We start from the raw sequence: 24,726 nt of genomic DNA on the forward strand, positions 1-24,726 counted from the left end.
CTAGCATATGAAGCAGCAAATCCTCTGTCTATATCTGTGCATGATAGATAGAGGATTTAACTGTTACAGATCCCTGTAGTTCTTAGGGCAAGCTCCTACTTTAGAGTAGATTTAATCTTTGGTAATGAAACCAAGAAGACATCATACTACATGCCTGTCTATCTGAAGGCTTCATATTATTGCCCATTATTGTAATATATGAAAACCTTCCAGCTGAAATGAACAGCAACAAGAATTTCCCAGGTAAAATTCCTTACACAGGTAAATAATCATGAGGGTATTCATACTGGAGATGTGAGATGTGAGTATCAAATTCAAATCTCAGTTATGGAGAAGTAACAATTTGTGATAGTTTAGCTCAACTTCTCTGGGCATAATTATTCTTTTAGATAATGAACAAGCCATTTTATCTAGATGTTTAATAGGGGTGTGTGAAACAGGCTGTATTCAATTCAGATTTGGATTTGGCTCAAATCAGGGACAGTGATTCGATTTGTTGGTTTGGACTACTGATTCAACTTGGCCGAATCCGAATCTGAAGATCAGATGCTGATTCAGAAAATCAGCGATTTGGCCATAGACACAGCTTTAAATGTCTTTTTTTACATACTTCGAGGTACCAGGTGCAGCTCGTGAATGCTGTGATGGTGGGGCAGATGGAGCATCCCACAGGAGTGCCCCCCCCAGACCCAATAGGCCCCAGTAACTGAGCCAGGGGGTGAGGGGAGAGTGGTCCTCTACAGTGGACCTAGAAGTGGACTGGAAGTGCTTCTGGTCCATTTCTGGGTCCGCTGCCAAATGATCTGGCCCCCCGTCTGCCTGTTGGACGCTCCTCCATCTGCCGCAGCATCTCAATGTTCATGAGCTTCCTCATACCTTGAGGTATGTAGAAAAAACAGTTAAAGCTGTGTCTATGTCCAAATCATCAAATCTCTCTGAATTGATTTGGAGGGTTTCAATTCAATTAGGAAAAATTAAATGGTCTCCTGATTGGATTTGGATTCAGAGATTTGGTCATCAAACTGGGCCAGATTGAATCAGTGACTGAAGCTTTGCACAGCCCTACTGTTTAATACATTCTATCAGTCCATACTCTCTAATAGACTCCTGGTTTAAATGTTCACCTTTTTAAATAAATCAACCTAGCTCCAAATATTTTCAGTTTTATTCCTCAAATACGTATATGCATGTATACATACGTACATATGTATGAGAATCAAGATTCTGCCTAGTATTCCCTTCATTTAATATATATTAGTATATATTTATAAAACATATATATATATATATATATTTTGGCAGAGCACAGGGTGCTCCTGCCACTTTAAGGGCCTGGAGCTGGCAGCCTCCAGGTGCCTGATTGCGGCAGCCATTTTGGGGCCTATATAAACTAGGCAGTTTGGCTGCAGGAGGTCAGGCAGCAACATTGTGTGGCCTTAGGGCTGCTGTGTATGTCCTGGAGGTAAGGGGGAGCTGCAAGGGGTTGGCAGGAGGCTCCTGGTCCTGGGCATGACCTGAAACTGCACCCTGCTGGGAGTGGGTGGTCTGGTGGGGCTCTCAGTGGCGCGGGAGCCCCCAGGAAATGCCAGGCCAGTGATCACCCCGGTGAAAGGTGGGTTGGGGCGCCTTAACCCCTAGCTCCCACCACCACTGGGTGGGTGACCCCTGAGTGGGATGAGGGCTGAGAGGGCGGACCCCGAGAGTGGGAGTAAGGTGGGTGAGGTCCCGCGGTTGCTCCTAGGAGGAAGGGAGTAGTGGCACGGTGAAGCCTGAGGAGTAGAGAGTGGCTAGAGAGACCCAGCCCGAAGGGGAGAGTCCCCTCTACTGGCCCATGCTGGGGCCAGGACCAGTGAGGGTCAAAAGGGCCGGGGGCCCATCGAGAGGGACGCCCAAGAGCCAGGGGCCTGGGGTCCCGACTGGCCTTGAGGTGGGCCAGGGCTAGATAGCCGAAGGTTCCGGGGGAACCACACCCGAGAGGGGAACAAGGCTTCGGGTGGGTGAGGTAGCCCAGATGGCGGCGGAGTGGCCGCCTGTGTAGCGAAGATCATAGTGGGGTCTTGCATGGAGGATTCTGGGGCCCAGTGCAGGGGCCGGTGAGGATGAACACCATGATGCCATCTGCGAGGCTTGAGCTGCGGTATTAGGGGAGGTCGGAGCTGCAGAGTGCCCCTGGGCATCGGGGCAGTTGAAGGGCAGCCTCCTGCTTAATTAACATCATAATGAACTCATTATCATAAAAGGCGTGGCGGGTGAGATAAGCGGGCGGTTGCCCAGAAACAGGTGGGCGGGCCTTGAAGAGCTCGGCCCTGAGTAGGCCTGCTGTCACGGTGACAGGCGGGCGGGCCCCGGGAGGCCCCCCTGGCACAAAATATATATGTTTTTAGAACTTCATAACAACCCCATTTATCTTCTGGATTATAAACCATTTGAACTCAGCAACATGTTCAAATTTAGACTTTTGGATTATCTATCCATGTTGAAATTGGTTCTTATGTTCAGTCTTCATCTTTGAGCCCTGTGCATACACATAGAATAGTGAAATGTCCATTGCTTTCTAAAACAAATCCCTTTGAGAGAGTTTTATTTCTCTTCTCAGGGAAGTTTATATCCTCAGACCTTGTCTGAGGATATAAACTGAGAATATCACCTGCTTGACATTTCAGTAGTTCTGTAATAACCTTTCCTTCAGTATATTTTGAAGAGATGGCTTTGTTCTTCCTAATGATTTCAGGAACCAGCCTCTTGACTTTTTTTCTTTGACTATTACTATTCAGCATGTGCCAGAAAATTAATTGAGCCTAGCCTTCACTTTTTCCTCTTCCCTGCTCTTCCATTTTAATAAAAATAATTATCTTTTGGCTAACCTAATTTTAATCTCTCTTTAGTAATTTAAGATGTCTTGTTTCTAGTCTACCATTAAAAAACGAAAAAAAAAAACAACAAATGGATACATTTGCACTGGGTGAGAAGTACAACCAGTGTAAATGTTCTCCAACATATCCTAACCTTAAAACATTTTTCTACTTAATCTCTCCTAGTGCACTTACAATTTGTTTAAATTGCTTTGTTAAACTTTCTCATAAGTTATTTTCTGACTATTTTTGTTCAGCAGTCAAAGAATCACATCACCATATTATATTATAGTCAAGTGGTTCTCAAACCTAAACATTTTTAATCATTTTTTCCTGAAATAAGAAATATCTAGGGCCAGTAATGTCTTTCTAATACCTTATAAAAAAGCCCTGTAACCCCTCTTTGCCAATTTAAATATACATCACATGTTCTCTCTACCCTCTGAAGAGATCAATATACATTTAGGTTACAAATAGTTCACATTACTCAAGCAGCTAAAAAGGTACAGGTAAAGACCCCTTTAAATTCCAGTGAATATCTTATATCTGAAGTCAATGTTGAGGAAATAAACCTCTTAATCTCAATTCCACACATTCTAGGAAGCAATTATTTTGAAGACAGTTATTATTTTGCATTATTATCATTGTTATCAGATTAATTCAGAATGCCTTGCACTTCAGAGAAAAAAACACTTCCTAGATTGCCAGATCTTTGGCATAAATGTTAGCTTCATGAACCCTGCCATGGGCTGGAGGGTTCATGGGGGTAGAGGAGGGTCATGAATATTGTCTTCCATTTATTTCAAGGATATGATATGTGTGATCTCATTGAAAAGCCCATGTTATGCTGTATCCATTTATGTTACTGTTATCAGTATATAGTTTCTGTTATGCTATGGTTTATGTATATATCTTTAGGATTTTGGATATAGTTTGGCCAGAGAATTGACCGATACATACTTAAGGGCAATTGTGACTTCCAGACACAGGAAAAAGGAGACATTATTGGGTTGGGAAAACAAGGCATTGTCGTCTTGTAATGGGAAAAATAACCACACAATGATGGCATCTGAAATAAAGGTCCACCAACCAGAGGATTGACATATGTCCAGGGATAAAAATTTCTGGAGATTCATGAGGAATTGGGACAATGCTGATGAGGATGGGGCATACTGGTTGAAGATATTATAAGGACTGTTTATAAGGTAGCCAGGGTCTTTGGAAGAGCTCAGGTACCCACTAGTTAGGGCTGGCAGAATTAGTTGGAAGGCTGAACTCTGGAAATACTGGCAGGACTCCCGGGAGGGCTAGGGTGTAGCCAGATGAGAGTTGAAGAAACTTTACTTGTCTTGCTTTTCTGTCTACAAACTTATGGTCACTTTTTTTGTGTGTGTATAATTCTTTTCTCCTATACAATAAATCATGCCATTATTTTGTCTCTTTATTGATTTACCTAAGGCAGAGAGTGATCTCTGAGCAAGCAATATTCTAGGCTTATCCAGTCTGTAGAAAGGGGGATCTAAAATGTCTTCCATAACCCAAGGGCTATAGGGTTGGCAGGGCAGCCATAGGGAGTGCTAGGAGAGTGGGGGGGGGGGGGCTGGGAGGCTCATGCAGAGCCCCCCATGCAGCGTGGGGCAGTGGGGGGCAGCAGGGATTACCCTCCACCTGGCAGCACCTGAGGAGTCTGGGGTTTTTTTTTTTTTTCAAAGTGCCAGGAGCTGGGGTGGGCAGGGCAGCCACTGCTGGGGCTGGGAGAGTGAGCAGGAGATGGGCCTGGCTGATTCAGAGATTTGGCAGCAGCCAAATCTCCAAATCGGATTCAGCTGAATTGATTTGGGATGCTTTGAATCACCGAATCGAATCACTGTCCTCCGAATTGGCCAAATCCGAATCCAAAGTGAATACTACCTGCTTCACACAAGCCTAATGGCATGGAGCAATGACAACAGTGAAGCAGAGCAGTAGGGCTGTGCAAAGCTTCAGTCACTGATTTGATTCAGCAGAGATTCAGCCTGATTTCGTCGCTGAATCTCCAAATCTGAATCCAAATCAAATCAGGAGACCCTTTAGTGTCTCCGAACTGAAATGAAAAGATTTGGCGATTCGGATATAGAAATAGCTTTAAGTGTTTTTTCTACATACCTCAAGGTGCCAGGGGGCTCGTGAATGCTAAGATGGTGGGGCAGATGGAGCGTCCCACAGGAGTGCAGGGGAGGGGCCCAGTGTGCTTGGCAGCAGACCCAGAAGTGGACCAGAAGCACTTCCGGTCCACTTCCGGGTCCACTGGGGTGCATGCGAGGGAGCCCCCCCATGATTCTTAGGACAGCGACTGGTGCCTCCTGGGTCTGGGGGGGGGGGGGCACCTGGGGTCCCCCCATGGCCAATTGCTGAGCTGGGAGGGCACAGGCCCCCCCAATGCGCTCAGTGGCAGACCCGGAAGTGGACCGGAAGTACTTCCAGTCCACTTCCGGGTTCAGCACCAAGCACACAGGGGGCACCCCCGCACTCCTGTGGGATGCACTATCTGTCTCAGCTTCGCAGCATTCACAAGCCATGCCTGGTACCTCAAGGTATGTAGAAAAAACATTTAAAGCTGTATCTCTGGCTGAATCGCTGATTCTCTGAATGAGCATTGAATCTTCAGATTTGGATTAATCTGAATTGAATCAGGACAGTGATCTGAATCAAAGAATCGAATCACTGTCCCTGATTCAGGCCAAATCTGAATCAAATACAGCCCATTTCACACACCATGACAAAGCAGCACCCCTCACCAATGGAAAGGAGGAAAAGCATCAGTGGTGGAGTAGCATCCCTCAGCACTGGTCAGGGAGTGGAAAACTTGAGCTAGCAGGTATGCTTGCTATATTGACTATCAAATTCACCCTGTGTGGGACTAAGAGAAAACTTGGAACAATATTGACTGTGATAAACTTTAATAATTGGCTGAGGTAGGCTTCTGATTATTTTAAGGGTTTTCTAAATCTGCTTGCTGTCCTTTCCTCCTTTCATAAATCCTTTTAGTTTAAAATTGTGTCCACCTTGGAACACCTGAGTAGAATTTATTTTCCTAAGTTTCTAGGTCAAGGCTTGAGTCAAGATAAATAAATGTGTAAAACCCCTAAATTTCGCTCACCCCTTATTACTACCATCTTGTGCCTGCCAGAAGGGTTACAACACAAAAGGAAACCCTTTAAAATATAATTTGCATAGACTTTGAAGCATGCTACTATTACATGTGCAATTGATTTCACATTGCAAATAGGGATGCATGCTCTAAAACAGAAAGGAGTTAGCAAGCTAAAAAGGCTTTGTATCTGAATGATTTGAATGTAGCAGTTTCTGAAAACAAAGCTTGACAACAACAACAAAATAAATACATAAAAGGAAAAACCTAGACTTCTTGAAGTATATATTATTCTTACCTGAGGGCAGATTTAACTTATGCTTTGGCCTCCTGTGAGGTATTTATTCTACTCCAGTCCCTAAATAGAAATGCCATAGCAGCAACTGCACTGAAGTGAAAAACATTCTTCCTAACAGTAAATAAAAGTCAAATGACAGCAGTACTGAAATATAAATAGTTTACACCTCCTTTGAGGTTTGGGAACAAAGAGAAAGATATAAGAAGATATCATAACATGTATATGCACCGAAACTTTATTTTGCTTTTAAAGGCATATAGGGCACTTGCACACATGCGGGGAGCCTGCTCTGGTGCACTGGAAATCCAGTGCATCAGAGCAGACTTGATTAATCGACATGCTCTGGCAGCCTCATGTGTCACATGTATCAGCAGCACAGTGCATCTCCACACTAAGTAAATGGCAGCAGTGCACTTTGAACTAAATCACATTTGATGATCATTTTCTCAACACAGGGATACGCTGAGCCACTGATGCATGTGATGCACGGGCACTTTTAATTAGTGCGGCTCATTAATTAAAAACATCCAGCACTGCATTGGGAGCATGTGTAAAAATGGCCGTAGTCATCACCCACCATTTGGATGTTTGGGCCAAACTATCATGGTTCCTTCACAGAAGCCTGAAGTCTCTACTTTATAGAGGCACAAATATGATCTGTATGCCTCTAATGAAACAAAGTGGACAGATATTGGAAAATTACTATTCCTGATGCTTGATTGTATACATTGATACAAACAAGACTTTTCTCTATATTATTGATTTAATATAACACTAATAACTATATATAATATTGTTAATAGTTACTTAATTAATAACTAATAATTTCCCCAGTAAATCTATTGCTGTCCTTGTTTCATCTGTCTAACAATTCAGTGCACACACACTTTCCCTCTAGAACACAGTGAATGCAGTTTTTATTATCAGCAAAACACAACATGTTGAAGAAGCTATGAATTCAGGCCAATGAAATAAAGACAGCAATAGATCCACAGGAAATTATTAGTATTTTTTTTTTTATAGAAATCATTTAATTTATATTCTAGAAAATGATGGCCAAAAATGTATTTGCCATTTCTCTTAGGAGATTCATAAGAATAAATATATTTACATGGAGTTTTCCAAAGTCTCACAGGATAGTGGAATTCTCATGAGAACATTTTGAGAGTTTCTGACCATATTTTACATATTTTTTCTTAGAAGTTCTATCTTGCAAGATTTAACAATAGGATATCTAATTAAGCTTTATTTCTTGTTTGTCCAGAAAGCCTTGCTTAATTTATCTGGTATTGATCACTGCTTTCCTGGCCTATCTCTAGCTTCAAGTTATTTCAGCTTAGATGAGCTGTAGTCAGCAGCATACCCCATCTAATCTGAAGGTTGGTAGATGATCTAATGATTTGTGAACTTCAGGAGTCAACTATCAATAGGATACATGTCTTATATGAAGTATCCTAATCATGCAACCCTACAGAGGTAGGCTGTAGCACTTATTGTACAATTTGTAATAAGGTTCCTGGCAATTTTACTTTTTATGCCCAGAAAGTCTACTGGAATAACAGGAAGAAAGGCAATTAGACAGATGTAGGCTAGTGACTTTTTTACAATTCTGATCCCATTCCTCAGAGAATGGAAATTGGGTGGGATAGGAGAACAAGAGGGATGTTGGGTAGTGGCAGGGAGGGGGAGAGGGAGCATATTGTTTTCATGGCCAGTGATAGAAACAGGCCAAAATTGGGGAAAGAATGAAGGGATGCTGCCTCCCCCCATTACCCTTTCAAAGTGGTTTCTCTTTTCCCTACAGTGACCAACGTTACTTTATTCATGAATATAAAGATGTTTGACAGAATGCAATAAGATTATGAATACTTTTATAGACCAATTATTTTAATCTTTACAAATCTTAAAACAACAACTCTCACATTTTTTTGTAACATATAGTGGTGGCATTGGATTTCAATAAAACTCTTTCAAGACCTCAGATGGAAGGCATCATGGAATACAAAATGCTATGTTGTGTTAACCTCATTCTTCAGAGTATCAAGATTCTGTCTAGTATTCCTTTCATTCAATGCTCTATAATGGAAAGTCTCCAACATGGTTATGCAAAGGTGTAATGATATGGTTGGGAACCCGAGGGAGCTGGAACACACAGATTGCCATCACAGTTGCACGGCTGTGGTGACAACAGTTTTTCTCTCATGTCCCCAGGTTGGCACCTTGGGTGGCTGCCCCATCACTGCTCCTTTGTTATGCCACTATGCTTCTGTTGAGATGATAAAGCACATGAACAGCTTTGCTTTCTTATGTTTGTCAACCATGCATATTTATTATAGCAGGATTAGACTCCAGGGGTCTGATGCCCCCAGTGACTGCATAGCTCCTGCACCCACCCAGCACCCTGAGTCTCCTTCCTTTCCTTTCACCTGCCAGGCCTTGTTTTAATTAGGTAAACTGAAGAAAGGGAGGTTGCCTTAAAATCCTGGCGTGAGCCCTTATTCATGCTTGTAACCAGTGAGTCCCTCCCAGACGCTAGAAACCTCAAACTTGCCCACCCCAAATGCTAGGTGGGCCCTGTTGGCCCATCTATGCTCCAGTACAATAATTACATTCAGGGATAATTCTGTGGCCTCCAACCACCCCTACAGCCATGCCCATACCACATGGGTGTTACCGATTTCTCATCAGCCCAATTTTCACTTAGTCAGTCTGGGCCTCCCTGCCTATATCCATCTCTGCTGCTCTTGATGCTTAGGTTCCTATGTTCTTAATTGGTCTTTGCATTTCCTGGGCTACAAGATCCCTGGCCCTGTTGAACCTAACCACACTTGATCTATGGGTTCCGGACCCTGCTTCTCACCCCTCTTAGGCTACTGAGACCCTATCCCCAGTTCTGCTCTTCTTGTGTACTGTGCTCAAGCTTCTCTCCCTCCCTAGAAACTAGAACTTCTTCAGCAATTTACACTTCTTAATTTTTTTAGTAACCACAAAAAAATGAGTTTAGTCTTTTATATAAATAATTTTTATGCAGCCAGGAATTGTTGGCCTATGATATTAAGCTTCATAGACAAATGGGGGGGGGGGGGAGAGATGTTCCCTCAATTCTTATCTTAGTGAAGAATCTGGGATAAGAAGGCCAAACAGAGTTTACTAGGATCTGTAGTACAGTGAACTCTCAGTAGCATTTCTATGATTCCCAGTGGTTCTGAGAACCTAGTATATTTCTGCAGGAAAAACTGGAATTAATTTCTCTTCTTCTCCCTGGTACTTTTCTTCCTCTGTACTCTGTTTAACTACTTACTTGCCAGCTCTGCTTATATTCTGGGTATCCTTCACTGGGTCAATTATTTTCTTTCAAACTAAGAAATGCCATGAGTGGAAGCAATATGATCTTCACCAGCTAATGATCTGACCACCTGATTTATTTTCATACTATATTTCAATTTGCACAAATAATTCCTTTGGAAATGTGTTTTAATTACAGGGCATCTACTCTGGGGCCATCACAGATTTAAAGTTATTTTAGAGTTGTTATAAGACAAGGATGAGAATTATTATTATTATTATTATTATTATTACTGACTTGTGTTCCTCTGTCTGCAATGGTTAAAAAGTTTCTGGAAGCCACTCTGATTTTTAGTTATCACATTAAATGTCTCTGAACTACTTTTAGTATCATTTTTATTGTACATAAATCTTCTGGAGTTTCTCTCTTTCTTCCTTTTTTTCCAGCCTTCTTTCTTCTTTTGGCCAAAAAGTTTTGAGAAGTGAAATGTATCTAGCCATTTCCTTTTTTTAAAAAATGAGCTGGGTTAAGTATTAGGGCTGTGTGAAGCTTCAGTTGCTGATTTGATTCAGAAGAGATTCAGCCAATTTGGCAGCCAAATCTCTGAATCCAAATCAAATTGGGAGACCAATAAAAAGGTCCGAATTGATCCAAAGCCTCCAAATTGATTTGGAAAAAGATTTGGAGGAGATTCATAGATTCAGTGATTTTTGGGCAGTTCTTGCTCACTGCCGCAGGGAGCTGGACCCAGAATACATGCTGGTAAGTAGGGGGTGAGAGGGGGTGGCTAGAAGAGGGGGAAAGAGACCATGGGGGGGATCCCCACCAGGACTCATCACCTGCCTGCTCCCCCAGCCCCACTGAGTGCCCCACAATCCCCACCCACTCTCCCAGCCCTGTCAATGGCTGCCCAACCCGGCCCCATCATACCAGCTCTTTTTTAAAATGCCCTGCACTCACTGGCTACTGCCTGGTAGGGAGGGCAATTCCCGTGCTGCATGGAGGGCTCTGCCAGGAGCTCCTATCCCCTGCCCATTCTCCCAGCCCCATCAATGGCTGCCCCACCCAGCCCCAGTATCCCTGCAATTAAAAAAAAAAAAGCCCCGTACTGACTGGCTGCTGCATGGGCTGTTGGGGCCTCTGAGGGCTTGTGGCAGAGCCTCACCATGCAGCATGGGGCAGTGGGGGGCATGGAGATTGCCCCCCACACCTGACAAGATCCAGTGAGTGCAAGGCTTTTTTTTTTTTATCTGCCAGGACTCTGGGGCCAGGCAAGGCAGCCATTGACATGGCTTGGTGGGGGATGGGACATATTCAATTCAGATATTCAGTCGATTCGGCAGCATCCAAATCCCCAAATTAGATTCAGTGAAATTGATTCAGGACAGTGATTTGAATCACCAAATTGAATCGGCTGAATCCAAATCCAAAGTGAATACTAGCCACTTTGCACATGCCTACTAACTACTATAGTTTGATCAAGTGCTAGATTATGATGCTCCTATGAGGGCTCTAGATCCAGTCCCTAATCAGAGCCCTTGATCTCAAGTAAAAAGAACTAATTTAAATATAGAGATAGATTACTTAATTCAGGAGTGTGGAGAGATCTCATTGCATCATCACTCTTTTAGTGACTTGGTTGAGCTGACAGATTAATTCACGTTTATAAACTCCACAGTGAGATGTGTTTTCCCACTTTGTCAGGAGAGATGGCAAATGAGACATTTCATCAGCAGCAATCCCTTGCAATTCACAGTAATTGATTTCATGATTTTCTTATCTGTGGGTCCAAAGATGGCTGATAAGTCCTATCCAGGATCAGCAGACTCTTTTGCAGCTTAGGCACATGTTTTTTTTTTTTGTGTGAGATGGTTGGCTCCGGGTTCTTTATTTGGTCTCTGACATACTGTTTCAGCTGCTCCCACTTTTCTGTCTCCTGTTGTTATTGTAAGGTTTCAAAGTACTAAGATTCTTGCAGAAGACTCTTCCTCCATTTGTAGCAGTCCTGCATGATTAACTCCCATGAGTGAATGTTGATGGTACATTTTTTCAAGTTGGGTTTGAGAATATCCTTGAAGCTCTTTCCTTGCCTTCCTTTTAAGCATATGCCTTGACTAAGCTGGGAGAATAAGACTTAGTTTGGGAATCTGGATTTAGACATCCAGATGATGTGGCTAGCTGAACAAAGTTGATATCGGATGACCATCACTTCAGTGCTTGTGGTGTTTGCTTCTGAGAGGATGCTAATGTTGGTGCATCTGTTTTCCCACTGGATTTGAAGGGTCTTCCACAGGCAGCATTAATGGTACTTCTCCAGCCACTTCAGATGCCTCCTATATGTGGTCTACATCTCAGCTCTGTACAATAAAGTGGGGATCATAACTGCTTCATAAGCTTGTGTGAGAGATGGCTTCTGAGATGCAGAAAATACTCAACTATGAGTCTCACCATAAATTTGAATGATCAAAGCTGGGGACTGCTTATTAAGAGCTTGTTGATAGAGGACCTTAATCTTCTGAATGATAAGCATCAGTCCCATTTTCTTGCATGCCTCAGTTAAGACATTGACAATTGCCTGAAGGTCTGCTTCTGAGTGAGCATCATCAGTGTACTGGAGATCAATGACTGAGGTCAGAGTGATCTTGGTTTTGATGCAGAGTCAGCTGAAATTAAACAGCTTTCCATCCATTTGGTAGTTTAGCTCCGCTCCAACTGAAAGCGTGTTGGTGGTCAGATGTAGCATCATGGTAGGGAATAATGAGAAGAGTGTTAGAGTAATTATGTGCTCAGCCACCCCATTCTAACTTAAAACTATCTGTGATAGATCCATTATTGAGAACCACCGCTCGCATAGCGTCATGAAGCAGGCAAAGAATGGTGATGAATTTCAGTGGGCATCTGCACTTCAGAAGGATCCTTCACAGCACTTCTCAGTTGCTAGTTGAAGCTTTTATGAGATCAGATAAGGCCATATAGAGACTTTATGTTGTTCCTGGCATTTTTCCTGCAGCTGGCAAGCTGTGAAAATCATGTCAGTTGTGCCTCTTGATGTCCTAAATCCATACTGAGATTCCAGATGGAGCTCTTCAGCAAGAAAATGAAATGGTTCAGGAGGGTTCTTACAATGAATTTTCCTGTGGTGGACAGCAAAATAATCTTTGTAATTTCTACAGTTGGACTTGTCTTTTTTCTTGAAGATTGTCATGACCATGGCATCCTGGAGGTCATTTGGGTTTTTTTCATAATTTTTAGATTCTTAAGATGAGGGCATGGAGCGGTGAGGTGAACTCCATTCCCCCTGCTTGAAGATTTCAGTGGGAATTCCATCAGCTTCAGAAGCCTTGCCATTCTTCATCTACTTGATGGTTTTCCTTCTCTCATCATGGGAGGAGGGATTCTGGGATCATCTCTGACTGGATGTTACAGGATGGAGTTGAGAACACTCTCATCAACAACAGAGTCAAGATAAAAAGTCTTCAGAATACTCCTTCCTTTGGGCATTGGTGGCTCCCCTTTCTTTGATCAGGTCTTCTCCATCCTTAGGTCTCAAGGGGGTTAGTCCCTGTGGTGGCCTTGAAAAAAACTGCATATCATGGGCATTATTTAATGTCAAATCTCCTTTGTTTTGTCTTGCCACCGTCTGTTATTTATAACACAGGTCCTCCTTTGAGCCTCTGCCTTGGCTTGCTGGTGACTGAATTTCTTTTTTTTGGAGTTGATGTCATTCTGCCAAGCACAAAAGGCCTTGTGCTTGCAGTTGATCAATTCTTGGATCTCCCAGTCAGTCTCATCAAACCAGTCTTGTACATTTCCTAGTAGAAAATCCAAGTGCCTCTTTTCAGGTGTTGATGATGGTGGATTTGAAGGCACCCCAAGTGCTGCCAACATTCTCCCATTGTTATTGATTGGACTTCTCCAGTTTTCCATTGAGGCACTGGTAAAAGAAGTCTTGCTTGATTGGGTCCTTGAATCCTTTGATGTTGATCTTCAATTGACATTGCTTTTGCTGCAGTCATCATTTAGAAGCCAGCTTAAATGACATAACCAAGTGGATGAGTCATTTATCTCTTCAGCAATCATAAGCTCCTAATATATCTTTGATATAGACATCATTGTGATCCTAGGCATGAATAACGATGTAGTCAATCAAGTGCCAATGCTTAGATCATGGGTGTTGACATGATGTCTTATGCCTTTTTTTCTAGAACAGATGTTGGTGAGTCTATGTTCTGAGTATTTAGTCAAGAGAAGGATGCTGTTGGATTTGATCTTTCCTATTCCTTCCTTGCCAATGGTTCTGTTCCAAAGGTTTGAGTTCCTACTGACTCTGGTGTCAAAACTGCTGAGACAAATGAGTCTGTCTCCTTCTGGAATGCCAGAAAGGATTTTGTTAATGTTGGCATAGAATTCCTTCTGGGTTTCATCGGCAGCATCAAGAGCCAGGGCATATGTACTGATAAAATGGCAGGAAGCCAATAAGCCACTGTTAAGATGGAAAGTCATGAGGCATTTGTTAATTATGATAGGGAACTCATTGAGTTGGTTTATGAGCTCATTCTTGATGGCAAAGACAACTTCATAAAGCCAGCATTCTCCTTTCTCTTTACCATTCCTGAAGGGGGTATAATTACCTCCTTGTTCTTTGAGCTGCTCATCTCCTGCTCACCAGTTTTTGCTCAGTACAGTTACATCAGCGTTGTCACCTGAGTTCTCAAGCCATGATTGCAGTACAGTGCTCTGGGTGTTTGTTATTAGGATTGTCCATGAGGGTCCTGATATTCCAGGTCCCAAAATTGAATGCATCTTCATCAATTTTGACCATAGTAAAGGTGATCCCACTGGACATGGTTATCCAATCAGAAAAAAAGATTCTATTTATGGCACCTTTTCTAGCCCCTTACCCATTTGGTGATCAGAGTGAATCCTGAAGAGGGCTTCTCAGTTGCAGTTTCAGTTGCCAAATTGTACTCATGACTACCTCATTGAAGTGCTAGACAACCTTCTTGTATCTGTCACCTTCATGACTAGGGGCTGCCAGGCCTCGTAGTCCTAATCATGTCATCATTAACTAGGACTTGAAGAATGTGCTGGAAAAGCTGTTTCCATGGGAGATGCCTGTACATGATTTCTTTTGTCATGGAGAACCTGCTGCACACCAGCCTCTACACAATTCTTGACAGTTTGAGACCTTGATCCAATGGCAAAGAAGCCAAAACAATTGGAGATCTCGTTCTGCTTCAGCATCCATCTGCCTTCACAGCTGTTTAAGAAATGGGACATTTATCCTTTAATGGTAGTAATTATGACAGAATGGGGGGGAAAAAAAAAAAAAGAAAAGAGAAATGAGTCCTCCTTTTTATCTAATTCTTTTATTTACCCACCAGTGTGTTGAACTATACTAATATACACTTTCCCAGTAATCAAAATAACAGTAATCCAGCAATCCAGTTTTCTTTTCCATTTGTCTCAAGATGGTCAAAAGGGATTAGTTTCTGCATAACTGCATTAAGCCTCCAGCAGGTTAAAGGCCATTCTGTGTAGAAGAAAGAAACTCCACATGACACTGTGTAGAAGAGAAATAAAGGATCTATTCAGCCAGAGAGAAAGGGGGTGAGAGACATTATATGTCTAGCATTGTGATTCAAAACTAAAGTAATTTAATCTGGGTTTTGCCACTTCTTTGTCTCAATATAAGGCTATAAGAAGGGGTTCAGTCTCTCTAACGTATTTGAATACAATGAGCTCTGCACAAGGTTTTTAAAGGAAAAGTGTTGATGTTTACTTAAGGGGGACGTTCTGGGCTATGGTCCCAACTAGATGGAACTCTCTGAAGCCCTGAATGAATAAGATGCTTATTCCTCATAAAAGAGTGGAATTACAGAATTTCCCAAGGAAGTATTTACTGACTCTTCTAGAACCTGTTCTGAGATGCCTACCCTTCTCCACGCACTGTACACAGACACCAGGGACATGTCCGCATTATAGGGCCTCTCTACACATGCAGGTAAAGGCACAATGGGATCTAATGTGCAATCCCCACAATCATGCCTCTTGCCATGCCACACATGCATGGCAGGAGATGTGATCATGGGATAGTGCATTAGATCACACTGCGCCTTATTGCTAGTTTAAGGATTCTGGGATCCTCCTGCAAGAAGCAGTTTTGCAAACTCTCGTGATTTTTGGCAAAGATCTTAAAGTATACACTTCGGGAATGTGAAAAACTTAGTTCTTTCTTTTATTTATAGTGTAGACTATGTACAAGTGTAGATTTTAAGAACAAAACCAAAAATCATGAGAGTTAGCAATACTGAAGAAGCAAGCTCTCACAGCTGGACACCCCTCAGTTGAGAGACTTCCTGTCATGGGTGCATCCCATGAACCCCCAGAGCCGGGAGATCACAGCAGCTGCAATATCCCAGCCTCAGGGCTCTCACACATACCCAGGGCAGCTGTGCCTCCATTCTGCCAGGACCCAGAGTAGCAGCTTCCCAGGCTAAGAGTCCCCTCAGTTGCAGAATTCCCAACTGCAGCTGGGCATAGTGCACCCCTGTGGCTGGAAGCCCATTTTGCTAACTTGGCTCCCAACTGCAGGGGAGACCCTGCTACACGTGCTAATTGAAGGTCGATAGCAACTAACTATGAAGTTAGTACGCATTTTTGAGGTCTAGCATTATAGCTAGTTGGAGCTTTTTATTATCTGATATGTATTTTGCATGAGTAGCAGGTGTCCAGGTAATAACACAATTAACCAGTTAATTGTATGATACCTGTAATGCTGTAATGTGTACAGGGGGCTATAGTGGTGGCATGTCCTGGCAGGACTGTTCCTGAACACCCACCTGGTTTTACACCCATGATCCTAACCTAGAAATGGACTAAGGATGTGTCAGGCATCTTCTGTTGAGATCTTAGTTTCTGGCAAGCTCAATGTAAGTTCCTAAGGTCAGGCCTGCTTTTTTAAATCCAGTCTTCTATCTCTACCGAGCTTAATACTTGAAGCTAGCTTCTGAGGAACACAGTTATTCGAAGAGCTAATAGTGGCAGCAAAAAGTGGGATGGATTCTCTTAGACATCTTGGGCTACTTGTATAAAAGGTCTTCAGTATTAACATTCAGACCTTACATTGGGCATAGCATGTAATGGGCAGCCAACAGAGTGAGAGGAGCACATAAGGGTCATGTGTTCAGCACTGTCATAGCTGAGAAGAGGCACCTTTGAACTGAGAAGGTGCAAGCTGTCAGTGGGCTGACTTTTCTGACAACAGGTAAAAGAAAAATTATATGTAGCATCTAGGTGTCAGTCTTTCTATGCATTCTTAGTGATTTCATGCTAGCATTAAAGCAATTACTGATACATGATGCCACTATTTCTTGGGTATGTTGGAGAAATGTGTTGTTTATAATATTGATTTTTACTGTATGTACTGAGCATTTATTCCTCTGAGAACTGCATTTAAGTTTTAAAATTGTTCCTTTTGGCTGTGTATCAGGCCTAGACACATTTTAAAATGTTTAATTACCTTCTTTATTTGTGAGTTGTTTTCTTATTATTCAGTTCACTGAAATCTAAATAACTTTCAGGAACATGATGTTTTCAGGTACCATGATACTCACCAAGTTCTTCATTTCATTGTGTTTTCTTTTTCATCTTTATGTGCAGACAATTTCCTTGGTTTCCATCTATTTGTGCAGTCAAAAGGAAAGGTTGAGGGAACGTGGTTCTCAAAACTACATTTAATTTAAAGAAAAGGAGATTAAGGAGAGGTGGGGGGTTAGGGGTGTAGGCATTGTAGCAGTTTAAAAATATTTGAAAGTCTTTCATAGAAGAGGAAGAGGAACTGTTTTCCTTTGCCATGGGGGGCAGGACATAAATCAATAGATTTAAACTGCAGCAAAATAGATGTAGGTTATATCTCAGGGAAAAGTTTGTAAGAGAAAGAACAGTAGGCCAATGACGGCATCTGCATATCTCCTTCATTGGAAGAAGATATGCAGGCATTTGTCTAAGATGGTATATGAATAGGACATCCTAAACTTGTCCAGGAAGTTGGACTAAATGACCCTTGAAGTCCTTTGCCTCTGAGTCTGTTTCATTGATATAAAAGGCAAGTATAAAAAGCCAGCAGTGCACTGGGTATTTTTTTCAGAATGTGTTTGGCTTTCTGTGTTGTATTGCTTTGTGAAAGTTTAATTTGTTTGAACATAAAGCTCCCACTGTCCCGTATTGCCAGATCAGTTCATCCTAAGTGAGAAATGCCAGATATATTAACCAGCAAGGATTTCTGTGTCTTTCTATATACTTTATGGCTGCGTCCAAACCAGCAGGGGCATGTGCTTGCTGCCAAATGTGTGCTGCTACTTTGTGCAGCAGCTCACATCCCTGCATGTGCCCTTTGTTGTGGGACATGTTGTCCTGCTGTGGGCAAGCTTCCCATTCCTGGCTGGGCTCCATGTGCTGGTGGGGCAGGGGGGCTGGCTGGGGCACAGGGTGTCTCAGTGTGGGCCTAGCCTGCAGGCAGCACCTGCACTGAGGCACCCTGTGCCCCATCCAGCTGGGCAGCCACAGATGGGGATGTGGAAGCTCTGAGTGCTACAAACCCCCTGTACTGCACACTGTGCCCCAGTCAGCTGTAGAGTAGCTGGCTGGGGTACATTGTGCCTCAAGCCTCTGCTTTGCTGCAGAGCCCCTATGCTGAGGCCCATAGGTCAGGCTGCCCAGGACTGCCTGCCTGCCTGCTAACACATCTCCACGTTCTGCTCCCTAGCTGGCTAGGACACAGGTGCCTTAGAGAGGGATGCCTCAGCTTGGGGCTCTGCAGCACGTGGAGATGGGGAAACAGTCGAGAGCAGGCAGTCGAAGGCTACCTATTCCCCTGCCTCCCTTTGCCCCAGCCCTATTTTTGGGTGCTTTGGTGGGGCGTTTACTACTGGGAAATCCTGGTAGCAAACTTTGCCCCTGCACTGCAGGTTAACAGCGCTGCTCATGGTTTAATGTACAAAGGATGCAGTTTGTGACACTACAAACCACATGTGCCTGAATGTGTGGATGCAGCAAATTAGTCTATTTCATATTCCTATAGTTAGGACCACTTATCCAATATGAGGCACCAAGAAATAATTGGGTACAATACTAGGAAGAAGTATCTATACATAAGTTGGCAGTAGGGCTGTGCAAAGATTCAGTTGATGAGGAGATTTAGAGGATGTTTGGCCCAATTCAGCAGCCAAATCTCTGAATCTGAATTGAATCAGGAGACCAATAAAAAGATCTGAATCAATCTGAAGCCTCCGAATTGATTCAGAAAAGATTCAGAGATTCAGCTATCCCCACTTGCCACTGCAGGGAGCTGGACCTGGAATCTGTACTGGTAAGTAGGAGGTGGAGTGGGGGGCCAGAGGAGGGGGGAGGGGACCACAAAGGGCGAAGGGACCCCTGCCAGACCCCATCCCCTGCCCGCTCTCTCAGCCTCATCAATGACTGCCCCACCTGGCCCCAGCATCCTGGCGCTTAAAAAAAAAAAGCCCCACACTCACTGGGTGCTGCAGCAGCTGTTGGGGCCTCTGGGGGCTTGTGGCAGAGGCTGCACATGCAGCACGGGGCAGTGGGAGGCAGCAGGGATCACCCCCCCCCCCCAACCTGGCAGGAGCCAGTAAGTGTGGGGCTTTTTTTTAAATCCCTGGGATGATGGTGCTGGGTGAGGCAGCCATTGATGGGGCTAGGAGAGCAGATAGGGGATGGGACCTGTTTGATTCAGAGATTCAGCCAAATCAATTTGGGACAGTGATTTGAATCATCAAATCAAATCACTGTCCCCCAAATTGGCCAAATCCGAATCCAAAGTGAATACTAGCCACCCTGCACAGGCCTAGTGTGCAGCAATTTCTATTATAAATCTTGCTAGCAATGTTAATGTGATTGTTAAGGATATTTTTAATATAATGTGAGAAGAACAGAGGTCATTCAGGGGGGTGGAGTACATTACACATTATTAAAAAATAATCCCATACAAATCTTGCAGCACTGACCACTGTTCTCCCCCTACTTTACCAAGGTCAGGTTAGGCTTCTATTCTTTGTAGTTGTGCAATATCTTGATTGTGTAGTTATAATAATAGGTTAGACAAGGATTTCATGGGATACTTTGGATAGGGATTTCCAATGGACAGGCAGTCAGAGGGCAGGGCTAGTTGACCTACAGCAGTCTGTGCCAGCCCTACTTTTCTGTAATTCTATGAACAGCAGAATTTTGTCTCTCTCTCTCTACTAGCTCAACATGTTTTGCTGTTATTTATTTAAATGTCTTAAATACTAAAATCTTCTTAAACTCATTCAGGATGGAGGATTGAAGAGAAGTTGTGACTGAATTTTGGTAGGAACAGATTTAGGCCCAGTCCTGCTCTTGTAATTTTTCATTAGGTATTATGGGACTGTTATTAATAACTGAGATTTTTTTTTTTTAACCACTAACTGTAGTGCAAAGAGGTTGAAGCAGTGTAGTCTCAGTCTGTAGCTGTGCCCAGAAGCTGCTGGGCAGTGGTTAGGAATGAGACATATGGTACAACTTGTTAAACTGGGACTGTTCTATTCTAAAACCAGCTGCCGCTGGCCCTGAAGAACTTGTGTATATGGTGCATACCAGCTACATCCCTTCTCTCCAAAGGGGCTCTGGCACACCCATTATACCATATCTATGATAGCTGGAGCTTACACTAGTTGTCAGAAATTACTAGCTTTGAACATCTCATTACTTTCCGGTACCTTTTTACACCTTGGGAGTAGTCCAAAGAGATGAAAGCAGAAATGAGGACTTTCATGTTTATATTTGTCCTCTTTGGCTCATGGGTCAAAAGTTTCTGCCTCTCTCTCAACTGCCTAACAAAATTGGATCATTCCACTAATTTTATAATATACGGATATGTCAATACAACAAGTTTTCAAAGGCAGGACTGGTGAAATTATGAAGAAACTGTCTTTAGGTGACAACTAAACTTTTAGTGATTTTTGTCTTTGAAGCTGGTGGAGGAACTATAAGATGTGAAGTTCACAGATATTTTCTCCTTTGTGCTGGTTTTCTGCAGTCATTGCAGCAGTCTAATTGTAAGTTGATTAAAGTGAAAAAGCTCCATACGAGGAAACACAACAATTTTCTGAGTGTATTGGAATTGGGATGTATAGGTGTTGATGTGGGAAACCTGCTGTAATTAAAGATGTTGAAATGGTGCATATGGTTGTTGAGGAGAAGGCCTCAGCCTCCCCTATGCCACTTCGGGCAACTTGCTGCGCACCAAAGTGACACTACCATTGAGTACACATAACACACACATAGTTATGTGTGGAATGTGTTTCCCAAATGTTTTACTAAGCCAGTTTCTTTGACTGATTCAAATTCTTCCTAGATCAAAATTTGCTTTTAACAGAAATACAATGTAAAAAAAATGTAAATTAATCTATCCATTAGGATGTGTATCTATCCTTATGAAATAGTCAGTCAGTCAGTCAGTCAGTCAGTCTTATTATTTTCTCATGGGAAAAATCATTGCTATACCAATCTTACCGTTGTTCCATTTAGGATAGTACTAGATGGAAAGTGCTAAAGTCCTTTATTTGGTAGCTAGTACTGAGATGGATTGTTGTGGGAGAAGGATTCTAACAAATCCTCATTAGTTAGAGATTAGTTAATGGTCTGGCTTATCTCCTTCATTTATTTAATTTTTTCTTGACTATTGCAATTGTATATTTGCTTTGTTTATCCTTAATTGTTCCTACCCCACCACCTTCTGTTTGTCCTCTTCTGAGTCTCAATGGTAGTGTCATATTAAATTTGGATTGGGAACAGTGTCACTGCTGGTGTTTGTTAAATGTCTTTTATTTTTGTGTACTTATTATAATTTTAATCATAATAATTGTACATTAACCTAAAGGCTGCCATTGTTTCCTTAGGTTCTGTGAAGAAGAAAACTACAATGATATAAAATAGTCAAGTGAGTTAATTACAGTTGATAAAGAGATTAAGACTTTTGCTTTCATTTCATAATGACATTCAGATTTTCTTGATACATTAGGGGCGTTTATGTTATATTAGCATGTGTCTATAAAATCTAATGGAAATGTACAGTTTGAAGTTTGTTTATTAAAAAATGGTTTCCTAATACTGTTTGATAGTTCTATACTAATAACGTTGTTTCATATTAGCAACACAGAAGCCATAGAGGGAGATAGTTTTATGGCAGATATTATACTATTGCTGACTGTTGATATTGTGGTTCTTGAATTCACTTTATGAAGGGAAAAAAGTTTCTTTTGGAACAATATTTTCCATATCCATAGCACCTGGAGATCCATGAATCCATTGATCTCCAGGTGCTTTGAAATAACTCTCTCAAATCTCTGAGGTAGAAAAATGCCAGAAAGATTTTATATATGGGGAAACAGGCAAAAGAGGGTGAAAGATAAATCTCATTTCAACTTAATCTTAACACAGGTATGTAGCATTTAAATCCCATTTAAATTTAGTTTCTACCTGTGTTGAAATAGGATTGTCTAGGTACATGTACCTGGAAGAAATTTAATGGAGGAGGTGCCTCCCCCTCTCCCTTTAGTCTAATAGCCTAGAGGAGCAAGACACTCAGGCTTCCTCACTCATAGATGGCTTAAACCTGTATCTGCCACTTGCCAGCTAAGTGCTGTAACCAGCCCATGGGCAAGGCATTTCCCAGAGCACTCTATCCCTTCTGTCAGAGATGGCCCACTGAGACCCAGAGGGAGGAAATATACAGGGCCAGGGGAAGGAGAAAGAACTAGACTGAGAAGGATGCAGCTCTGGAGGGTGGGGGGACTTGACTGTAGATTTTTCCCCCAACAAGGCAAAAGCAATCCCAGGTTGGGTTTTTTTTTGGTTTTTTTTTTTTTTTAATACTTTTAACCAAATTAGATACAAGGGGCAGAAAAGTCAGTGGGGGCCAAACCCCTAAACCTATAGTTGTTTATATTTTTGTCCATAACTAAAGTTTTGCGACTTATAATGTTACATATGTGCTCAGGCAATTCTATTTTGTTTCAGAATCTACACAACCAGAGTGGAAATTTCTGAGCATGTCCAGAAGGGAAACATAGGGCAAAAGAAGTTCAAATAGAATACAAACTGTGCATAAGTGCCAAAAATTGAACTCATGTGGCTATGGAAATGACATTGAGGTGTGTAAAAAAAAAAAAAAAAAAAAAAAAAAAAAAAAAAAGATTTAGCCATAAGCGGTCCAAGTAAGTCACATCAGAAATCTCTAGCTGATGTGAAAACGATGCCTACATATACCAATTCCTAGCAGTTTTCTCTAGGGATAAATTTATCTTTTCCTTGGAGAAATGCATAAATTTCCATTTAACACTGTATTATATACATTATTGAAAGGTATTCTTTACTATGGCTATAGAGCAGCCAAGATAGAAGCAGCCATTGTTAGAGAGATGTATCTGTGTTTAGCCTCAGGGCTTGGGTCAGTGTCACTTTTCCTTTGGAACAGAGTTATCATATCCAGTTATTATCTTCTCTTCTAATTAGTCCAGTAACAAGTCATTGCTATTTCCCAAGGCAGACTTCTGGAAAGAATTTGTCAATGGAATAAGATGGAACAGTATGTTCTGGGCCAGAAAGACAGAGCTTCAGTTCTATTTCAAGCTCTGCTGCTGACCTTGGCCATCTCACTTTTCCTTTGCATGTCATCTTTAAAATAATACTACTGATAGCTTACATTTATTTGTAAAATTGTTTTCTCTCTCTGGCTGAAAACAATTGTTGTGTTTGTTCTATTAAAACATTTGTGGGTTACCACAACTACTCAGTGGAGTTAAGAGTCTGATTCTAGAAGGTGCTAAATGTACTTTAGGCTTCTACAGCACACAGTACAGGACCTGGATTCACAACATATTTACACTAATACAATTTACATTATTTATGTGCACTGATGTAAATGATATGGATGATGCAGGTATCTGGGGCTATCTGCTTTCTGTAGGGTCTATTATAGTGCTTGTCCCTTGTGGCAGGAAAGGATGAAATACACTTTTTACCTATTGCAAAAAACTATCCCTGGGTAGCTGCAGACACATGACACTTAAACAGATAGTTTTACCTCTATTTTTTCTTGGGATAGTTCAACACTAGATTCAAATAAGTAATATCAGTATGATAGTCTGTACATCATGTGTCTGTTCCTAGTGTGCACTAGTATAAAAGCACATGACTTTGATGTAAACATAGTATGTATCTACCCTTACAGGAGGCATTTAAATAACTCACAATAACATGACAATCTTAATCTTGTTAACATGGTCATGAATAGTTTGGAGAAAGTTAATCCTAGCTCCAAACTGGTGAAGTCTGCTAAGTTTAATATTGCCATTTTAGGAATTCTTGTAACTTTCCTGATGTTCTGATCATTAAATCTTTGAAAACCAAGTAAGAATGGCCCCTTTCCTGATGAAAAAGCTTTGTAGTGGAAAGTAGTGAAAGCTGATAAAATCTCAGAGGGTCTCTGATTTCTGTTTCCTGTATTCCCTTACAGAACACAGGATCAAAACATTCTTTTAGGATTCGTAAAAATAAAAATTCATGATGATCCCAACTCGTAATGATGTTGACCTATTCTAATTGTATTCCTTTAGTCATTATCATTTTTGAGTACCTTTCATATTATGTGACATACTCCAAGTTATCTTTTCCTAACTGGCACACTCTAATTTGTATTTGTTAGAGATTTTTCTGCTGATCTCATCTATTTAAGCAGAATGCAGAATTTCCACATTAAGTCAAACACTGAAACCAATGTTCTATTTCATTTATAATTCCTAGCAACTTGCTATGGAATTATTTCCCAACATTTGTACTTAAAATTGCACTTATTTATATTTCATTTTTATCCTGAATTGCAAACACATTTATAATATTTTCCTCTTTCTAAAGATATGTTATAGTGGAAACATTTTATATACAATATACATTTTTTTGCATTTTATAATCCTGTGGAACAAAGTTGTATTATGTGGATGAATTATGCTACTTAAAACTCTAAAAACTTCCCTTTGTACTCCATATCATAACATGCACTCCTGATTCCTGCCTCTCCTTACCACCTTTTTCAAAATCTGCTTCCTGTCTCACTTTC

General features: G+C 41.7%; 1 long non-coding RNA gene across 3 annotated transcripts; it reads left to right on the forward strand.

Moving 5' to 3' along the window:
* The first annotated feature begins 1,353 nt into the window (after window positions 1–1,353).
* On the forward strand, window positions 1,354–23,666 carry LOC109282898 (uncharacterized). Of its 3 annotated transcripts, none has more exons than XR_009463881.1 (3): window positions 1,354–1,462; window positions 21,509–21,549; window positions 22,629–23,666. It is a non-coding gene; the product is annotated as an uncharacterized LOC109282898 (long non-coding RNA). The 3 variants fall into 3 exon arrangements; XR_002089933.2 differs by lacking the exon at window positions 1,354–1,462 and adding an exon at window positions 5,331–5,425; XR_009463882.1 differs by lacking the exon at window positions 1,354–1,462 and adding an exon at window positions 20,375–20,665.
* Window positions 23,667–24,726: the final 1,060 nt, after the last annotated feature.

Source organism: Alligator mississippiensis, chromosome 1 (assembly GCF_030867095.1).
Source record: "Alligator mississippiensis isolate rAllMis1 chromosome 1, rAllMis1, whole genome shotgun sequence".
In the NCBI taxonomy this organism is placed as follows: domain Eukaryota; kingdom Metazoa; phylum Chordata; order Crocodylia; family Alligatoridae; genus Alligator; species Alligator mississippiensis.